Source organism: Furipterus horrens, unplaced genomic scaffold (genome assembly GCF_987537825.1).
Source record: "Furipterus horrens unplaced genomic scaffold, mFurHor1.1.pri manual_scaffold_3, whole genome shotgun sequence".
In the NCBI taxonomy this organism is placed as follows: Eukaryota; Metazoa; Chordata; class Mammalia; order Chiroptera; family Furipteridae; genus Furipterus; species Furipterus horrens.
The window spans coordinates 46757239-46777922 of record NW_028327173.1 but is presented as its reverse complement, the minus strand read 5'-3'; the positions used below and the strand labels follow the sequence as shown (position 1 = coordinate 46777922).

Here is a 20684-nt window from a genome sequence, read left to right as displayed (position 1 = left end):
AAAAGTGAGACACTTCATAATCTGATCTGCTGTTCTGTCCATCATTGGAAATCCCCTCCCACTTTTTTTGATAACAACGTTGTACTCGGATTGTATTATTATAACTATCATAATCATCATTGTGGAAACCATTGCTGATAACCCACAAAAGAATGAAGTTTTACTCGTGATTGCCCTAAGGTCTTGATTCCTTTAATCTTCACATCTATTGGTTTGGCTATTGGACCCTAAATTAAACATTTTGGTATACTTGGTCAGCTTTGAAATTTCAAAGACAACAAGCTTTCCAGCCAGCTGCACAACTGTCATTGAAGTTCCTTGTGTTCTCACAGCAGCCCTGCAGTCACTTAGTCCAGCAGGTCCCATGCAAAGCACCACACACAGTACTTACAAAAGGTCAGTTACTGGGAACCAAGTATCTTTCACAGTATTTTAGAGGAGGAGTTTTTTTATGTTTGTTTTTCTTTTTCCTTTCTTTCTTTTTTGGGGGCACATTTTGTGTAATTAAGGAGTGCTATTAACTGATGGAAATAGGACAAAAATGTCTTGCAAATATCTTGCTTTGGCAATGCCAAAATTAGCCTATTACATGCATGTATTGGGCTTGGGGCTTATTGTTGTTTCCCTTTCTTTTATTTGTTTAAGGTGGGTGGGGAGAGGGTGTGGAGCAAGGATTTGCAGAGATTACTGCAGAAGGCATTTTATTTTCATAAAGAGGGGAAAAGACACGCATTCATAATCACAAATATTTAGAATTAAAACCAGAGACAGATTCTATGCCTGCCTTCCACATTAAATTAGCTAGGTGAGTCACTTACCCTCTAAATTTACTATTTGCAAAATAAAAGGATTGTTCTACACACAGCCATTTAAATACCTCTTCCAAATAGTCATTCATCTCCTATTAATTCCATATCTACTCTGCCCCATCAGTGCAAATAACACTGTGATTCTTGCAGAGCTCAGGATGGAATATTACTCAGCCATAAAAAGAAAAAAATTTACCATTAGCAACAACATGGATGAACCTAGAGAGTATCGTGCTAAGTGAAATAAGTCACAGAAAGACAAATGCCATGTGATTTCACTTATATATGGAATTTGAAAACAATATAAACAAACAAAATAGAAACAAACTTATAGATACAGGAAACAAGCTGACCGTTGCCAGAGGCAAAGGGGGTGGGGATTGGATGAAAAAGCTAAAGGAGTAAGAAGTACAAATTGGTAGTTACAGAATCATGAAGGCGATATAAAGTATATCATAAGGAATATAGTCAATAATATTGTAATAACTACATATGGTGCCTTGTGGGAACTAACTAGACTTATGGGGGGGGTGGTCACTGCAAGTTATATAAATGACTAACCACTATACTGTACCCATGAAACTAACATAATATTGAATGTTAACTGTAATTGAAAAAATAAAAAAATTTTAAAGTTCTTTCCTTGGGAAAAGAAAAATTGTGTCACGGAATCCTTTAGCCATCACTCCCAGTCCTTTAAAACCAGCTCCAGAATTATCCCCAAATAAATCGAAACACCTTTTCTGTCTGAAGGTACTTATATAAAGGGGGGAAAGAAATGTCAGTTGCATTCGCCCCGTGCTAACCTGGAGAGGGTTGGCTATCGAGCTAGTGAGCTTTTCTCTCTTGGAAAGGGCAACCCAGTCACCCTAAAACGTATGATTTAAAGGGCGCCTGGGCTCAAGGCAGGACACCGAATCGCTCCTTTCTCGGGTGGGGAAACCTGGGAAACATTTCTGGTCTCGGGCCAAGTCACGAGGCAACACCAGGGCAGGAATTTTGCAATGCGGAGAGTGGGGCAGGCGTCCGGGGTTGGGAAGAAGTGGGAGAAGCTTACACACTGACTTTTTTTTGTTTTGTTTTGTTTTTTAATTCTCCCCTCCCCCACCCTCCCCTTCCCCGAACCTCGCTCTCCCTCACGGATCTGCGAGGCTCGATAGCTCGGCCAGCCCCGCGGGAGTGCGGTGGCCCCAAACCCTGGCCAAGAGGTCTCGCTTTGCGGCAGGGTCCCGGGGCGGAGAAGCGCGCGGGGGCTGTCCCTTCCCTTGGGCAGCCCCCCGCGCGCTTTCCCGGAGAGCGCGAGGGGCCGGAGAGCGAACGGGAACCACGGCCCAAGGCGACACTGGGGAACGCAGGCTCGTCACATCGATCGAGGCTGGGAACTCCGGGCTCGCACTTTCCGTAAGCGCGCTGGGCTTCCAGCCGTACCATACCCCGCCCCCAGCTTGCACTTTCGGGCGGTGACGCAGTTGGCGGGGTATTCAGAAGTCTGCGCAGAAACCCGGAACCGCCCCCCACCCCCACTCCCATCGGCCCGGGCGTCTTCCTTCCGCCTGCGCCCAGGCCGGGGGCTGTGCTGGGCTCCTGCGCCTGCAGAGCCGCACGCGGAGCTCAGCCGAGCGCTCCTCTGAGCCCCGATGGCTGACTTAGTACGCGCTGCAAGAGTTCAACTTACTGAAAGGTGCCTGGGTGCAGGCTAGGTGATAAACGTTTGGTTATATTCATTACTCGCGTCACTATCCTCGTGACGTGCAAACTGTTTTTATCTTCAAAAAAAAGTTACTAGCTTGAAAATCAACAGAAGGCAAAATACGAGTCAAATTCAGGTTTGTCCTGACACAGCCATATCGTCTTTCTCTTGGATTAGCCACATCGAAGCTTTCATTCCAGTGAGCAGGGAACAGGGAACAGGCGGGACAGGTGTACTGAAAGCTGGACCCCTCTTCCCTGGGGTAGTGGGGCCATTTGCTCTTGGTCGGTGCTCACTCATTTGCCCAAGGGTGCTGTAAAAATACATTTTCCAAGTGTATCATGAAAAGAAAACGTTGGAAAGCATTTCCCAGACCTTGTGCCTCTATTTTCCAACTGTGTATTGGGATCAAGGACACCTATCATAAGTGGTTGTTGGAGAGTTACATAAGACAGTATTTCCCATGAGTGCTAACATCTCGGGTATCCTCAATACGTGTGAATTCTCTCTTCTTTTTGCAGCACTCCCAGATCTTGGGCACAAGAACTGAGTTCTGGGAATCCCGGTCTGGGTTTAGCAAGCCCCCACAGTAACTGCTGATGCCAGGGGCTGCTTGTGCCCTTCTAAGGTATCTTAGCCTGCTGGGAAAGCCTGTGTCCTTCGAAGATATTGTAGCCTGCCGGCAAGAACTCAATAACTTTTCTGTTATAGTAAGCATCTCTGTTCCCAGGGCCAACTCCCCCAAAGCCATCAACAGAGTCCCTTCAACTCCCTTCCCCCTCCTCCCTTCTCCCTTCAAAAACCCCTGCCTTTCTTTGTTTGCTGCTGACACCTCCGGGTCTCAGCCTGCTTGTGCAGCTGGCCAGATAAATCTTTTAGACTCCCGGCGTGTTCTCCTGTCTTTACCCCTCTCACTCCTGCAGCACCTAACACCAGGGACATCTGGGCACTCCCTAGGCTCAACACTGGAGAGGGACACAATCATTCTCCGTCAATGCCCTTTCTGACAGATGAGAATTAATCTACTCAACAGGAAAATCACCCCCATAGCCATCTAATTAGGAACAGACATCCAGCCAGGGGCCCTGTCTCTTGGTCCTGTGCAACAACGGCTCTGAGGCTAGAATGCGACTTTCTCAGTGACCTGATGGTGGTGATGTGGGCGGGGACCTCCAGGAAGGAGAGATGAGGAAGTTGAGTCACCAGACTTAATGCCTGCCTGCCTCCTGGAGAGGGGAACCCAGCATCTTGCCTGAAGCCAGTCCTTCAGGCCTGGGTCTCTTTGCTAGTTGGGGTTGAGTCCCTTTGGTAACTTGGGGAATAACTGCAACCCAGTAAAAATATGTGTGTGTTTCCAGCTATGAAATGTCCAAGTAAATGTAAAGGAAGAGAAAATATGCTGGCTTTAGGTTTCTCTCCTAGATAGGACAGGGTCCTTCCAAGGCAAATCATTTCAGGGGACTTGACCTTGAAAAGTGAAACAGGAGAATGGAAGTTTACCAACATCGTGAAATCTTGAGAATTGCTTGGGTTTTAAAATCACTGCTCACTCAAGCAGCTATTTTTCCCTTCCAAGGCTCCATTTTATGAAGTGAGGCTGAACCACCTGGGTAGCCCTTTCCCCTGGACACCCTGGAATGTAGGGAATATGAATGGCCTCTTAGTGGACTTGGAGCTGCAAAGGGAAGTGGGACCATGAAAGGACAAGACTCTCTCCTTTAAAAACAAAAACCTCCTTTATCACAAAAAATAATTAGTACTCATTGTAGAAAAGTTAGATGTTTTTCAGAAGCAGGAAAAAGAAAAAAATTGAAATCCCATACCCAGAAAACCACTGCTGATAATTTGATGTATAGTATTATATGTCATCAGTGAACACACTGCTGTTTTTGTTGAACAACATTTTTCCTTTAATTATATTATAATATGCCACTAAATATTTTCTATCCATGTCTTTAAAAAAAAAAGATTTTATTTATTTGTTTTTAGAGAGAGGGGAAGGGAAAGAGAGAGAGAGAGGGAGAGAAACATTGATGTACAAGAAAGAAAACATCCTTCGGTTGCCTCAACTGCGACCTTTCAGTTTGCTAGATGACAGCCCAGATTACTGAGCAACACCAGTCAGGGCTATCCATGTTTCAAAATGGCTGTTTAGTATTCTTTTGTGCATTTATTTAGCCAAAGGCCAGTTGAAGGACTTAAAATTGTGTCCAGGATTTGCTATTTGAAACAGCAATGAAGAGTGAGCCTTGCAACTAAATCGTTGAGCACATTCTCAATTATTTACATAGGTAAATGTCCTAGAAGTGGTACTTCTGGGGTCAGGTGTAAGATTACCCTACAGTGACATTTTAGGCTTGATTCCCCCCACCTATTTTCTATACTATCCAGTCACCAAGAATTTTAGCATCCATCACATGCTAGACAAGCCTGGAGACAGAGGTGAATCCTTTGTAGCTCAAGGTACCATAGATGTTGTCAGAAAGCTTTGGATAGTCAGATGCCCAGTTTGAGGAGGGTTGTAAAGGACCAGTAAACTTATCTTGAGATTTTAGGGGAGAGTTAATGAGTGGGGAGCATTGAAAAAGTGTGTGTTGGGGGGGGCGGGCAAGGAGACAGTCAAGAGGAGTTTCAAAAGATAGCAAAGTTTGCAAAGGAAACATCCCAAAAGAATGTTGAAATGAAAATTGCAGATAGTCAACCAAATTTAATGGTAGTAACTACCATGTCCATCACACTTAAGCCATTCTGTACTTATCATGAGTACGAGTGGTCAGGAGAAAGTTTTTCTTTTCTACTTTAAAGAGTAGGACCTTAATACTGGTGCATGCATAGAGATTACTCCAGTTTCTTATCAGGAAAACAAATCAGAGGCTTCCAATAAATCTAAAAACATATAGCATAGATTTTAGTATGTGAAAGCCCTTTGTAAATTGTAAATTAGTATTCAATGAAAGACATATTTCTTGAAGGTGGTTTAAAAAAACTTTTACTTATGGAATAGGGGTCAACAATTCAAATGTCTTCTGAGACCAGGTAGGTAATGACTTTCAGTGATTCTGGAAATTTCTCAGCTATTATCTTGTTGAATGTTTCCTCTCATTTTTGATATCTCTTTGGAGAATTCTGATTTCATGTATATTAGACCTTCTAATTCTATTTTCTAACACTTGCTATCTCCCTTTCATATTTTATATCTGCATTTGGATAGTTTTTTTTTTTCTTCTCTTTTTTTTCAGTATCTGACTTCCAGTTCACTCATTTTTTTCTTTAGCTATGTCTAATCTCCTTTTGAATTTGAGTTTTAAATTTCTATCATTTTTTTCATTCTTATAAGTTCTATTGCAGATTTGTTTGGGTGATTCTGTACAGCCTCTTGTTTCTTGCTTGTAGTTTCAGGCTTTTATTTCTTGAAACAAAGGATTTAAAGATAAGCCAGTTTCTCCCCTGGCTTGATTTTTATGTGAAATCAGCAATTTTAAAATGTTGGCTCTCAATTCAAATTTATTTTTTAATCAAAGTCGGAACCTCTCTGAGATTGGATAAAAAGTAAACTGGAAAGACTCCTTTTATATTGGTTGTGTGGATGAAAAAGGGCCCTGTACTAATCTGACAAGCTCAGCGGGAGGCCTGCATAGCAGGCCTTACAAACTCATAGCACAAGAGTAACCACAAAGCATGGTCTGAACCTAGAAATTTCTAACTAAAAGTGAGTCATGGTAGGTAGTCGCATTTTAGGCCTGTATTTTCTTTGACAAAGGTCAATCTTTACCTTAAGTAAGCCTGTCTATTGTCTTTTTGTATCTAAGATAACTTACCCTTGGAATGTCAGAGTAATCCCCTTTTTCTGGACCCCTCAGGGGACACCTACTGCACCAGAGCATCAGAGCACTGAACCCCTAATTGTTATCCTGTTTCCCAAATACCATCTCTATGTGCTGTAAATGTTCATTGTTAACTAGCTTATACCCACCAGTGTGAAAGAAGTATGTGTCTCTCCATTTTACTCTATCAATCTGAAAACTTCCCCACTTTGCTTTCTCCCACCTCCCTAAGCTACCGTCAATGGATTTCATGGGACCCTCCCCCCTTACATCTCCTCCTTTGATTGTAATGTATACAATAAGTTCAACTGCCGTTTACCAGAGCATTTTCTCAGTCTGTTGAGATTTTGCTTCCTGGCAGTTGTCGTCAGTTTTGCTGAAATAAACTCATAAAAATTCTCTACAGGTTTGGACATCTCTTACATTGGCACAACCCATCAATAAACCTGTGTGTATTGTATCTATGTGGTGCAGAATGGCTTCTATTAGAATGCATCTTTTAGATACAATAACCACAGACTTGGAGAGGAAAGTCTATTTTCAGGTTTCTGTTTCTTTTTCTATATAAATTTATCTGCCAGGTAATGTTTAGATTTATTGTTCAGGAAAAATGGTTACTATATCTAGAATATAAAGAAATACTATTGGATATTGCCCCTGATCTCAAAGATTTTACATTCTATGCAGTATAGAATATCTGAGATAGACTGAAATATCAAGAGCTTGAAAGAGAGAGAAGTGCCTAGGAAGTCACTACCTCAGTCTGTGTCTGGTTTAAAAGAGCTGTAGCTAAAATGGGCATGATGGCACTAGAAGGAGTGGGGCAGATCTCAGATATTTAAAGGAAGATGTGACAGGAATTGATAACTGAGTGTGTGTAGGGTAAGAATAAGAGAGAAATGGTGTTCGTGTTTAGTAAATGGGAAAATTCTAATCAAGCATTGTGTGTTTCATGACTGTTTAAAGGGTGTCTTCAGTGATTACTTTGAAGGAAAATTTTAAAAAGCTCAATGTCATTTTTTTTTTTTTTTGGTTTGTTCATTTCTTGTAAATCAAAGGCAATGGGAAAGATTTTCTAATTTATAAAAGGCTCAAAAATGTAATCAATATTTATATAATAATAAGAAGGGAAAACATCGAAGCATTAGGGGAAATATTCTGGCTGATATATGTATTCCTGTGTATTATCCTCCCTGCTGCCTTCTTATCATTAAAGGGTTGGCTTTCTCCTTTAACAAACAGACAAACAAACACACACATGCACAGGCACATCAGGATTTTAAAATCTCTGTAGGCTTCTCATGTTGGAAAGCTTCATTGAAATAGACCACCAATATTTTCCTAAATCAATGCTGTTAGTTCATGATGGCATTTCACTAGCATTGATTGTTTGAAGGGGCTATAGGGAAACTGATAACATTAAGTAAGATAGATTACGGATCGCATTCAACTCTCATCTCTCGGTGGGCCTCGCGGGCGTAATTCTCCCTATTGCTTATGAAAGTTTTGAGCATAAGCCTTTGTGTACTTAAGAGTTTACCATTAAAAATCTATCAATCTCCTAATCCTTGCAATAACGTTGCAATTGGGCTTTAACTTTAGCTGTAACTGGTTCTTTGGTTGGACAACAGCCTGATTGTAAATGATTAAAACCCAACAGTTTTCTATCCTCTTTGGTACCTTTTTAGTTCAGAACAAATGGGCATTTATTAACATCGTAGAGTAAAGATAACACTAGGAGAATCGGGTTGCTTATGTAGACTTAAGACACAGTGCAGGAATCCAGGTAGGCTTATGTCTGTAACACTTTCGGAATACCAAGCACGTTCACATGTACAATGTCACATTTGAATCTCACTGCTGCAATTCTGCCCTGATAGTTGGGTGGTGCCTTACTTCAGGTGACTATAACAAAGTACCACAGACTGGGTGGTTTATAGATAATAGAAATTTATTTCTCACAGTTCTGGAGGCTGAAAGTCTGAGCTCAGGGTGCTAGCATGGCTGGGTTCTAGCAATAACACTCTTCTGGGTTGCAGACTACCCTCTTATTGTATCTTTACATGGCAGAAAGAGAATGAGAGAGCTTTCTGTGGTCTCTAATAAAGGCACTAATTCTATTCCTGAAGGCTCCACCCTTAAGACCTAAATACCACCCACAGGCACCACCTCCTAATACCACAACATTGGGGGTATGATTTTTAACATATGATATTTCTGGGGGGTGGAGAACACAAAGGTTCAATCCATTGCAGTTGGGCATTCCTATTGTACCAGTGCAGAGACAGGTTATCAGAGTTGCCTTGAAGTTTTTTGTTCAGTGTCACAAAGCTCACACAGGAAAACCAGGACTAGGACCTAAATCTGATGGAAACAAGTCTGGTGTTTTTTGCCCCCAGATGTTCTCAGCCATTCAATTTAATAAGTGTTTCCTGGGACCCATTCCATGGGTAACTTCATGAGGCTCTCAGGGTGGCAAGAGTGGACAGCGTTGCCACTGGTCCCAAAGGACTTGGAGCTTATTTGATCAAAGTTTGGTGTGCACATAAAATGGCTACACCATGAATTATATTTTCATAAAGTATTTGAGGAATGCAGAGAAAGGGAAAACCACTGTGGGCCCTTCATTGGGGAAAACTTCATGGAGGAGGCCGATGGGTGTTCATGGGTGCTCTACGATGAAAAGGGTAACTAGGAGCTAACCCTCTTGAGCACCCACTATGTGTTAGCTGCTGTGCTAGGTACCTCTTATAGTTTCTCTCCTTTAAACCTCACCACAGTCATCTGAGGTAGGTGTTATACTCTCCCCTTTGCAGATGAGAAAAGCAATGCTCAGAGAGGTGGAAGGCACACGGACGGAGCAGAGCCAATGAACATATGGGGACAACAATGTCCCAGCTCTTAACCATGACTGTATGTGATTCTATCTTAAGTTGATTCCAAACCATGACTTTAAAATGCATGCAAAATTCTGTACAGCTTCCCAAAGCGAAAAGACAATTAGAGTTCACTACTTGTTTGACATATGGGCAGACCTATGGGGGGGGGTAGAACAGAGAGTGGGAACATGTTATGTTCCACACGTCCGCTTTATAGAAGTCCTGGCCCACACAATAATACTCTTAAGCTTCAAGATAATTATGGAAAAAGCCGAGTAGTTCATCAACATGATAAGGACTGTACTAAATCTTTGAAAGAAACTCCGTCTTGTGGCCTACTACATGGGGGACAATCTGTTTTAGGACGTCGAGTTGTCACAGCTTTCTTTGCTGAACCATTGAGAGACGTAATCCAGAAGAAAGCTCATCTCCCTGGATACATGTCTAAAGCTATCAAATATGGTTTACCTATGTTTTTCTAGAACATTTATTCAAAGTACTTTTTGTACACATATTAACAATACATACATATTTTTGTACTCATGTTATTTCTATTTATTTATTTATTTTAGAGGGGAAGGGAGGAAGAAAGAGTGGAAGAGAAATGTCGATATGAGAGAAACATTGGTGGGTTGTCTCTTATACACACCCCGACTGGAGACTGAACCTGCAACCCAGGCAAGTGTCCTGACTGGGAATCAAACTGGCAACCTTTAGCTTTGTGGGATGATGCCCAACCAACTGAGCCACACTGGACAGGCCCTTTTGCTCATTTTTAAATTGGATTGCCTGTCTTTTGTTACATTCTAGGAGTTCTTATATATTTTGGATATTAAACTCTTATCAAATATATGATTTGCAAATATTTTCTCCCTTTCTTCAGGTTGTCTTTCACTTTCTTTTAATATTAACCAAGTTTTACTTCATTTTTTTCTTGTTATAGATAACTGAAAAAGCCCCTATGTAAGAGGCTAATGCAGCTCTGGAGGCCACTGAGAATGTCTCTCAGACAAGAGGTACTGCTCAAAATCTCCTCAGCACTGAGGGCCAAGGTGGGAGGAGGGGGTAGAGCTCTGCCAGCAGGACTCCCAGGTCCCCTCCTCCCCAGTGCCCTTCCCTGTAATAGATCAGACTCTGCAAAGTTGGCAGCTTGAAATTCTCAAGGCTGCTTGAATATTTGGGTGTGTTATGGGAAAATGCCAGGGTTTCAAGATGGTCCACCTGCCAGCCATGTGCCAGCTCAATGGGCCATGAGCCAGCACCCTCTTCCTGGTTCAGCCACAGTTAGAGCCAAGCTCTAGGCTGGCTTAGGCCTGCCAGCACCTGGGGTGGGAGGCAACCTTTCACCACCAGCAGCCCGCCCCCATAACCCCCAGGACTTTTTGCTGTTAATGGTCCCATGCAGTGTCAAGTGCTCAAAACCTACCCCTGGCTCTGAGGCAGACAGTGAGGAGTGGCAGGCAAAGATCCCAGGCCTGTGACTGAAGTGGCTCCCGGCCCCTCCAGCTCTGGCCTGCCTATACATTTATGCTAATTTCTAGACTTTGTTCCATTTCAGCGAGGGTTGAGTGGAGTAGTGTGCTGTTACCCCTTAGCCCAAATCAATTGCAGCATCTGAGTGATGCCTGTTCCTCCCACAATAATGCTGACAGACTTCCCCATCTTTATGCTGGCTTTGGATTTTTTATCTGGACAAATGGCAAACTTCACTTTGCTCTGGTAGACTAGCAGCCCATTTGGGTATTGGAATTCAGTGATATCTCCTAGTTCATATTTTCTAGGTACTGGGACATTTTTCCTTCCAGTGCGAAACTTGGGAAGGCTGTCTTTGAAGTAAACCTTGATGGCCAGGTCTGCTAAGCCCTTGTCATGGCTGGAGACTGGTTTTGGTGGATTTGAGCTGAAAGGTAGGTATGCTAGCTTTCAGGAAGTCCCAGAATGTGATGGGGCCACAGCAGGGTGAAGTAGAACCACTGAGTGGTATGGCTGATGATCTCCTCGTTGATGAGCCACAGTGAGTTCTTGATGTCTAGGCTTTCAGAGGTGATGGTTGGGGCCCAGTGCTGAATAGCTTAGCAGGCTGTAAAGGAACCAGACTGGGGAGAGCCCCATGTGGCCCATTGTGCTGAGCTGAGCCCCATGGTGATGACCAAGACAGGCAGGCCACCTCTTTTCACTTTCTTTTTTTTTCTTTTAAAAAAGTTTTTATTTACTTTTAGAGAGAGGGGAATGGAGGGACAAAGAGAAGGAGAGAAACATGGATGTGTGAGAGATACATCAGTCAGTTGTCTCTCACATGCCCCCAACTGGGGACCTGGCCCACAGCCCAGGAATGTGCCCTGAATGAGAATCGAACCAGTGACCTTTTAGTTCACAGGCCAGCACTCAATCCAATGAGCCACATGCCCCCAACTGGGGACCTGGCCCACAGCCCAGGAATGTGCCCTGAATGAGAATCAAACCAGTGACCTTTCAGTTCACAGGCCAGCACTCAATCCAATGAGCCACACCAGCCAGGGCTCTTTTCACTTTCTTAATAATTCCTTTGATGAACAAAAGTTTTCAATGTGGATGAGGTCCAATTTATCTATTTTTTTGTTGTTGTTGTTGCTCATGCTTTTGGTGTGTCATATCTAAGAATCCATTGCCAAATCCAAGGTCACCAAGATTTACTCCTATATTTCCTTCTAAGAGTTTTATGATTGAATTTTTCATTAATTTTTGTATAGAATGTCAGGTAGGGGTCCAACTTCATTCTTTTGCACGTGGAACTCCACCTGTTGAGAGATTAATCTTTCCCCATTGAATGAACTTGGCACCCTTGTGGGAAACTGGTTCACCATAGATGTATGGGTTTATTTCTGGACTGTCAAGGCATTCCATTGGTGTATATATCTGTCCTAATGCTGGCGTCACACTGTTTTGATTACTGTTGCTTTGTAGTAATTTTGAAATCAGGAGGTATGGGTCATCCAACTTTGCTCTTCTTTTTAAACACTGTTTTGGCTAGTCTGGCCCCCTGGTAGTCCCATATGAATTTGAGGATAGATTTTTCCATTTCTGCAAAAAATGCTGTTTATATTTTGACTGAGTGTATTGAATCTGTAAATCACTTTGCCACCTTAACAAATTAAGCTTTCAATCCATGAACATGGATATTTTTCTATTTACTTGTCTTTCTTAATTTTTTTTCAACAATGCTGTAGAGTTTTCAGTGTATAGTATTTCACCTCCTTAGTTAAACTTATGTTTAGATGTTCTATATTTTTTGGCCATATTATATTGTTAGTGTAATTGCTTTTAAAATTCCTTTTTTGAATTGTTCATTGCAGGTGTATAGAAACATAACTGCAAATTTGCTGAATTTGTTTATTAGCTCTAGTAGCTTTCATGTGGATTGCTTCATGTTTTCTCTATATAGGATCATGACATCTGCAAATAGAGATGGTTTTACTTACTTTCCAATATGTTTGCTCTTTATTTTTCTTGTCCTTTTGCTTTAGCTAGAAATTCTCATATGGTGTTGAAAAGCAGTGGTGAAAGCAGGAAACATCCTTATCTTGCTCCTGCTCTTAGGGGAAAGGCTTCCAATGCTTTACTACTGAGTATAATGTTAGCTGTGGGTTTTTTTTATAAATGCCCTTTATCATGTTGGAGAAATTCCCTTTTATTCCTAGTTTTATAAGGGCTTTTATCATGAAAGGGTGTTGGCTGTTGTCAAATGCCTTTTCTGTGACAACTGAGATGATTTTTCTTTTTACCTTTGTTCTATTAATGTGGTTTATTACATTGATTGCTTTCCTTTTTTTTTTTTTTTTTTTTTAAACATCACTGTGTGGTTGCCTCTCACTCACGCCCCCAACTGGGGACCTGACATGCAACCTAGTCATGTGCCCTGACTGGGAATCGAACCAGCGACACTTGGCTAGTAGGCCAACGCTCAATCCACTGAGCCACAGCAGCCAGGGCTATGATTGCTTTCCTTTTGTTGAACCACTCTTGCATGCCTGAGATAAATCCCACTGGTTCATGGTATATAATCCTTTTAATATGCTGTTGGATTTGATTTGCTAGGATTTCATTGAGGATTTTTGCATTTGTAAGGGATGTTGGCTGTAATTTTCTTTCACATCTTTATCTGCCTTTGGTATCAGTGTAATAATGGTCATACAGAATGAGTTAGAAAGTGGTCCTTCCATCATGATTAAGTGCATCAAGTTTGAAGGTTTGGAGGCAGATGGTGTGAATTTTAATTGTGCCTTGGTCACCAAAGAGTTTGTAGTAAGTTATTTTGTTATTGAACCTCTCTAAACTTCAGTTTCCCATCTGAAAAATAGGAGCTTGGGGAAGATTAATTGGAATCATTCATTGTAAAGCCAGTGATGTGCTGGTAAATCTCACAGTCAGCTCTCAGGTGTAAATATTCCTGCTGATTTTAAGATGCCAATGTGAAGTCATCTAACATGAAGTTGATTAATAATCATAATTTGCTTTCATGAGTCAGTGGGAGCTAACTCCAGAACATCACTTTTTAGAAAAAGTATGAAGTATATTATACATAATCAACAAATAAATATTATCATTTTCACTTGCCTTTAACAAAAAGAATAAAATAAAATGAAAATGGGATGGTTCCTGAAAAGTCAAGATACATAATTCTCCTCTATGTTCTATAATTTTTCATAATCTAGGTACTTTGAAATATTATTCTCAGGTGGTCTATTCTCTGTAGGGGTCATATTTCATCTCACCTTTCTATATCTAGATCTTGTATCAATGCTGACAGTGAACATAATCACAGGGAGACTGGTCCTAGCCCACAAGTCTTTCTGCCTTGCTAACAGTTGACCACACCTAGAAGGTTGTTGCTCCTAATTGCTTAACATATCAACCTTGAAGGCTGCAGGGAAACTGAGAGACATCAGGCTGCCTTGGCGCCCTGGTTGCTAAGCTGTTCTGCCTAATACTGACCGTGCCAGGAGTCACCAGCTGTTACGCTTTCCCTGGCAGACATACATAACATGCCCAGTCACCCGCATCAGGCAATAATTCCACAAATGTCATGTCATCTACACTTCTGCTTAGACTCAGGCTTAGGAAAATTTATGAAGCAAACCAAGATGGTCTTACCCTGTCCCCTGGGTACCTATTTTTAATCCCATTATCAAGTCACAATGTGTTCCCATGTTCCTTATCCATCTGTCTGAGACTTGCAGAGTGCCTGTGACAGCAAATACAAGGATACCATATGGCACCTACTGTCCATAAACTCCTAGCCTGGGATGGTGTAGAGTGGAGGTAGATATGCAAACAGATAATGAAAATAGAATATGATAAGAGAAGGTATGAAAGTATATGAAAAGTATTCTGAGAAACTAAAGAAGAGATTCTTTTTGCCTGGGGGAGCGACAGAAGTTTTTCAGAGTGTGTGCAGTTAGCCTCAGGGAAAGCAGAGGCTGGGGCCTGATTATGTATGCCTGACTGTGGCATTGGACTTGATCCTCCAACAACAAAGGAGCCATTCTTCCCTTTCCTTTTTTATTGCCCTGCATCTTAGAACTTTAAGGCCTTGGTCTCTGCTAATAATAAAATAATAAGCAACGGTTTTAGGGCTGACGGTGTGCCAGATACTGTACTAAGTGCTTTGAATTCATTATTTAACTTTATCTTCACAACAACCTTAGAAGACAAAATATTATCATCACCATTTTACAGATGAAAAAAAACCTGAGTTTTCAAACTCAAAGTCACACAAGTAGAACTATGCAGAGCTAAAATGTAGCTCTGACTCACTGCCAAGCCTGTCCTCTTAGAAACACAAATCAGCAGCATTTGGTGCAGTTGAGGGACTGGGAAGAGTGGGTTTGGTCCCCCCAAACCAGCCCCCAAACCAGCCCCCCAACTTCTCCACACTTGAAAATGCTCATACCTCCTACCTGGGCTGCTAGCAACACTCTGAACCCACCTTGTTTAGGTGGCAGTGGCAGTTACTATGGAGAAGGGCTTCGAAGGACTAGGACTGCAGTGCCAGTTTACCTTCGAGGACTGTGATTGCTGCTGGGTGACGCTGAGTTAATGATTAAGCTGCTCTGTGGGAGTCAGCTAATAATGCCCCTTCCAAATAATGTAAAGCGTTAACCCATTTAAAAAATACCTGGCCCTCTAAGCTGAACCTCAGCCTTGAGTATTACGTCCCATTTTATACTCTAAAAGGGAGCAGGAATTCCACAGAGCACTGCCTGCCAGGAACTTAGTGTTGACTTCAACTCTAAAATTGTGTGTGTGCGGTTAAGTAACATGAAGCTCAGAAAGGTGAAGCCACTTGTTCAAGTTTGGTGTCAATGTTCTTTCCACTACTCCAGAACCCTAACTATGGGGGTGCTCTTGTTTAGTTTGTATCCTAGTGAATAACTGCCCTTCTTTTTAATGATGAGAATGTAAATGTCTCTAGAAAAGCACTATTATTTTAAAGAAGTAGTGTTAAGAGTGGGAGCTTTTAAGCTAGGTGTTTCTGGGTTAAAATTCTAGTTCCTGCTCTGTGGTAGTATGACCTTTGACAAATCACCTAAACTCACCTCCAGAGATAATTGTGAGAATTGGAGCAGATGGCTGGTCCCTAAGGGAACTTCAGTGCACATTAGTTCTTTTCAGCTTTTCCTTGGTGTGCCATGAGTGGGCGTCCCCAGCCATCTCAAGCCATTGGTTAAATACTCCATATGTGCTTAGAGTATATAGATTTATTTTAATTAAAACAGACTCCTGCCATGTGGCATTTTGGGGGGAAATTTTAGGGAAGGTATAATGAAGCTAGGCAAATGATACAGCTCCCACAGGTTAGGACTCAGCAGACCAATCAGTGAGGCCCATTAGCCATGAGAGTTCTGGGAGGAATGAGAAAATCTGTTGTATTGGAGCTGTGAAAAATCTGGTCAGTGAGACAAAACATACAGACCGGTGGAAAGGGAAACAGGAACAGAAGGCAGTAGAAGACAAGTTTCCAAGAAGTGATTAGGCAATAAATGTGTGACTGTGGAAGACAGAGAAAGACCACTTAGCTGGGGCCACTTAGAAACCCTCATGATCCATTTCCTGCACTGGCTCTTCCTTCCGTCCCTCCATAGAGCTTTGAGTTTCTGTTAGAATCACCTGTGTGCTTATCTTTTTGTAACAAGGTGGGGAACATACCGCTATCTCTTAATAACTGGTGCCATAGTTCCTCTTGTAGAAGCATCTAGGTTTGGAAAATTAGGTACCCAAAATAGAATAGGTTGGCAAGTGCTTGAAGGACGTTGGATGTTTGAGGAGGGGCAACTTGCTGTGCATACTAAAGGGAGAATTTGGCATCCTTGGGGGTAATATGGGCTGAAGAGTGTGAGGAAGAAAGGAGAGTAGAGAGGAAAAAGGGAGAGAGCAGCTAGCTATGCAGCAGAGCTGTGATTATTCCCTCCAATTACCTACATCTCCAGTGATTGCTACAAAACTCAGGCAGCTTTGTGAGTGTCTTTGATGAGAAAACCAGGAAGTGGCAGTTTCATTTCAACACTCTGCGGAACAGATAAGTCGTGAGGATGTGGAAGTGTCTCTCTGGAAGTTACCTAGCTCTTGCAAGAGCTGTATATTTCCATAAGCTAGGTAAAGGGTTGGGATTTCAAACCAAGTTTACCTGGATCTTTGAGAGGCAAAGGAGTCTCAGCTGACTTCTATCTTCAATTCCTTTCTATTTCCTCCTTTATCTTTCCCTCCCCTTCAAAACTTACCCAGTATAGTGGCTGACTATAGGCACTTTGAAAGTGTCTGTTGTGCTGAATCAAATATATATATTATACATGGTTTCTGCTGTCATTGTACGTATAAAATTGAATGAAAAAAACACATGTATTTCATACATAAAAATAAACCTAATCTTGACAATTCTGGAAAGGATATAAATACCATCTAAATAGAGGCTTAACACTTTCCTACTTCTTTGTTTTTCAGCATCTTTCAAGGGCCAGCTCACATCTCCTCCTGTCTGAAATCAGATGACATTTCCTGCCTGTATCAGGCATTTGACACTTGATCATTTATTTTTCAGATGGATGTCCTGCATTTTCCACTATATATTAATATCCCTGAGGGCAGGAAGAGTGGTCATTCTTCTAAGGGCCTAGTATAGTACCCTATACACATAATGGTTCAATTGATTGTTACTGATGATTTGTGTACTGCATTATATTCTCAGAACTTGAGAACTTTACTAAATAAATAATTGTTGAATTGAGTTGAATTGTTGGGTGCCATAGACCTCTGAGAATATATGATTCATACATATTATTCTCATACCAGAATAACAGGAAATTAGAATTTGGGAAGAAATGAAATCTAATTTTTGTTAAGGTATAACTTATTTTTCTATTGCTTTTGGGCAGGTAATTTTGGCTTTCCACCTCAAAAGCAAATATAATTTCTTGGCTAATAACTTTTATATCAGGTTAAATAGAGATGCACAGAATTTTGATGCTGACAGACATTTTAAAATCATGTGATCGAACCCAGGAGAAATGTGTGCTCAGGGAGGTTAAACAGACTGCCTTATGTTTCTTCAGTTTATTGCAGAGCTCACCTAGCATTCAGGTTTCCTGCTTTCTGGTCCAAGAGTCTTTCCAGGTCACTAAGTTTGTTTGTTAGAATACCATATTTTCACAAAATATTTTCATTATTAATGCAGTATGCTAAGTATCTGGGGTAGAATAATTTATTACAGCTAGTAAAGTCAGTCCTAAGCAGACTGATATTCCTGTAAAACTGAATAGATTTTAAAATAAAGCATCCTTCTGCTCACTGCCTTCCAAGGGAGAGTCAGCATCTCATATGGTATATACAAGGTCTGTCTGGAAAAAGTGCAGCCATTGTTAATATAATGAGAACAATTTGTGCAACATCAATGTAGCCTGGCAACCAAGGAGAGTGGACTGGAATGAGCAAGTGTGAACAATGATGACTTCACTGTACTAGTCAGTGGGGGTGGTAGATGCCATTGAGTGAGCATGTATACTGTGTGGCTGTCGCATTCAAAATGACTGAGCCAGTAAGCAATGAATCTACATCAAATTTTGCATTAAGCCTGAACATTCATCTGCAGAAACTATTCAGATGACTCAGAAGGCCACAGCTATGGGCAACTGTTGATTGGCAGCTTCATTATGACAGTGCACCCACTCATGTGTCACGTCTCCTGCAGAGTTTTTTTTGTGAAACATCAAGTCACCCTCATGACTCAGTCCCATTATAGCCCATATTTGGTGCCCTGAGACTTTTGGCTTTTCCCAAAACTAAAATCACCTTTGAAAGGGAGGAGATTTCAGACCATCGATAAATTTCAGGAAAATACGATGGGGTAGCTGATGGCAACTGGGAGAACTGTGTGAGGTCCTAAGGTGCCTACTTTGAAGGGGACTGAGGTGTACAATGTTTCTTCTATCTTCAATAAATGTCTCTGTTTTTGATATCACACGGCTGGATACCTTATGGACACTCTCTATATATATATATCCCATAAATGAGTCTATCTGTATGTAAATTCATTATAACTTAGCTTTATTGATTCTATTCGTCGTCGGCAGCCGTCCGTCTCGAGAGACGATGGTGTAGCTTCTTAAGAGTCTATCTGCACCGCCGAGAATGGCTGTGCAATCCGACTCGGGAGTGACACGGTATCTGTCTCCTCCCGTGTTGAATCGACATCTTGCGATGACGCTGGAGTGTCCTCTCCAGTGAAGCTGAAGCTACAGAGCCTGGGCAGGGTGACATGGAGGGTCTGCTGTTGCCCATGCAGCAGACCCCCCCTCTCTTCGCAGCTGAAGGGTCCAAGGGAAAGACGGAGTCAATACAGCTTGGTTTCAGGTGTGCCGCAGGAGTTGCCGGTGTTGACTACAACGTCAAACCGCCTTAGGGACTCCGGCTCCGGATTTTCTGTCGGGGTTTACTCCCTTAGCCTTTCCCCTGAAGAGGTATGCCGCAAGGCAGCGGAGGTTTTTTGGAGTCAGAGTTTTCCTTCTCTGATGTGCCCTGACTGGAAGATCGAACCAGCGACACTTAGCTCGCAGGCCGACGCTCAATCCACTGAGCCAAACCAGCCAGGGCTGATTGATTCTATTACAGTGCTGTTAATTACAGGAACCACAAAACTTTCTATTAGAGTAAAGCCATAATAAGTAAGATAAGTAACACTTATTCTGCTCTGTATATTGAATATTTTTATAATACACTTATTTTTATATTTTTAGAAATTACTACATTGACATATTAAAGATAATTATATCAGACATTTTGATATTTTTGGGAAAAACAGTTGAGCATCTCCTAATAATTAATGACGTTATCATTATTAATCCTCATGATGGCCCTTTAAACTGGACATTATGATTAGTCTCACAAATGAAGAAATCAAAGCTTATAGAAATTTGGTATCTTGCCAAGATCCCACAATAGGGAAACCAAGATTAAATGACATAATATACATGTACTTAGCACAGTGCTGGGCAGCTGATATATTGAATAAATGCAACTGAAAGGGCCAGTGTGAAGTGAAAAAGATGAAGCCGTTGTGAAGATAGTACATAAAGCACATGGTATAATTTCCTATATATAATACATGTATGACTGAAATTTGATTGAGCTTCCTAACAATCAAAGGGAGAGATACAATCAGTGACAAGAGAAGTGTAACTACTTCTAGAATTCAAACCTAAGGGTCCTTTTTCAAGACACAGGATTTAATACCCTAGCAAGGACCTTAAAGGATGAGGCAAACTCACTGTGGGATGGCTGTTAGAAGCCTGGAAAAAGTGATGGCCAAACCTGAGTGAAGTGGAGAAGCCTGAATTGTCCTGGCAGAAGGTGGAGGAAGGTTTATGAAGTTGAGGAAAAGGGCATTCTAGAATGGGGATATTATGTAAGGCCAGAACACCCACCAGAGGATTATGTTCTATGGGAGACCCAAAGAACACACCACTCACCAAGACCATTAAGAATGCATTGTAGAGAATGGTACTAGCATCACCAAGAAGCAAAGACCACTTCTGAAGGCTGGGACTGAAGGTAGGAGAGTGGTCCCAGAGCTGATCTCCTTGACAGTCATGGACATAATGGGACTCCTCCCAAGTAGTAGAGACCAATTGCAAGTATATGCTCAACTATCAGAAGCCAAGAAGCTGCCATTACTTTAATGACCTGTAGAGTCAGAGGGGCAGCCAAGGGCGCTTGGTCTGCAGGAATTGTGGAAAGGGTTAATAGATTGTGGTATGCTGAGGGGCATACCTGTAGCCAACAAAGTTACTACATGAAATGTAAAAAAGAAAGAGAGGGCCCATGACTGTGAGGTACCTGGTAGTTTGATAATATGAATCAAGTATCTAACAATGTGTGACTTCTGTAGTAACATGGGAAAATGCTTATAAATTAAAATAAGTATAAGGAACAACTTACAAAATAACATACATAC

The 20684-nt window shown here is 41.7% G+C and overlaps 1 pseudogene; it reads right to left on the bottom strand.

The window, feature by feature from the left end:
- Positions 1–10786: 10786 nt before the first annotated feature.
- LOC150015031 (NADH-cytochrome b5 reductase 3 pseudogene) lies at positions 10787–12260 on the bottom strand (annotated as a pseudogene).
- Positions 12261–20684: the final 8424 nt, after the last annotated feature.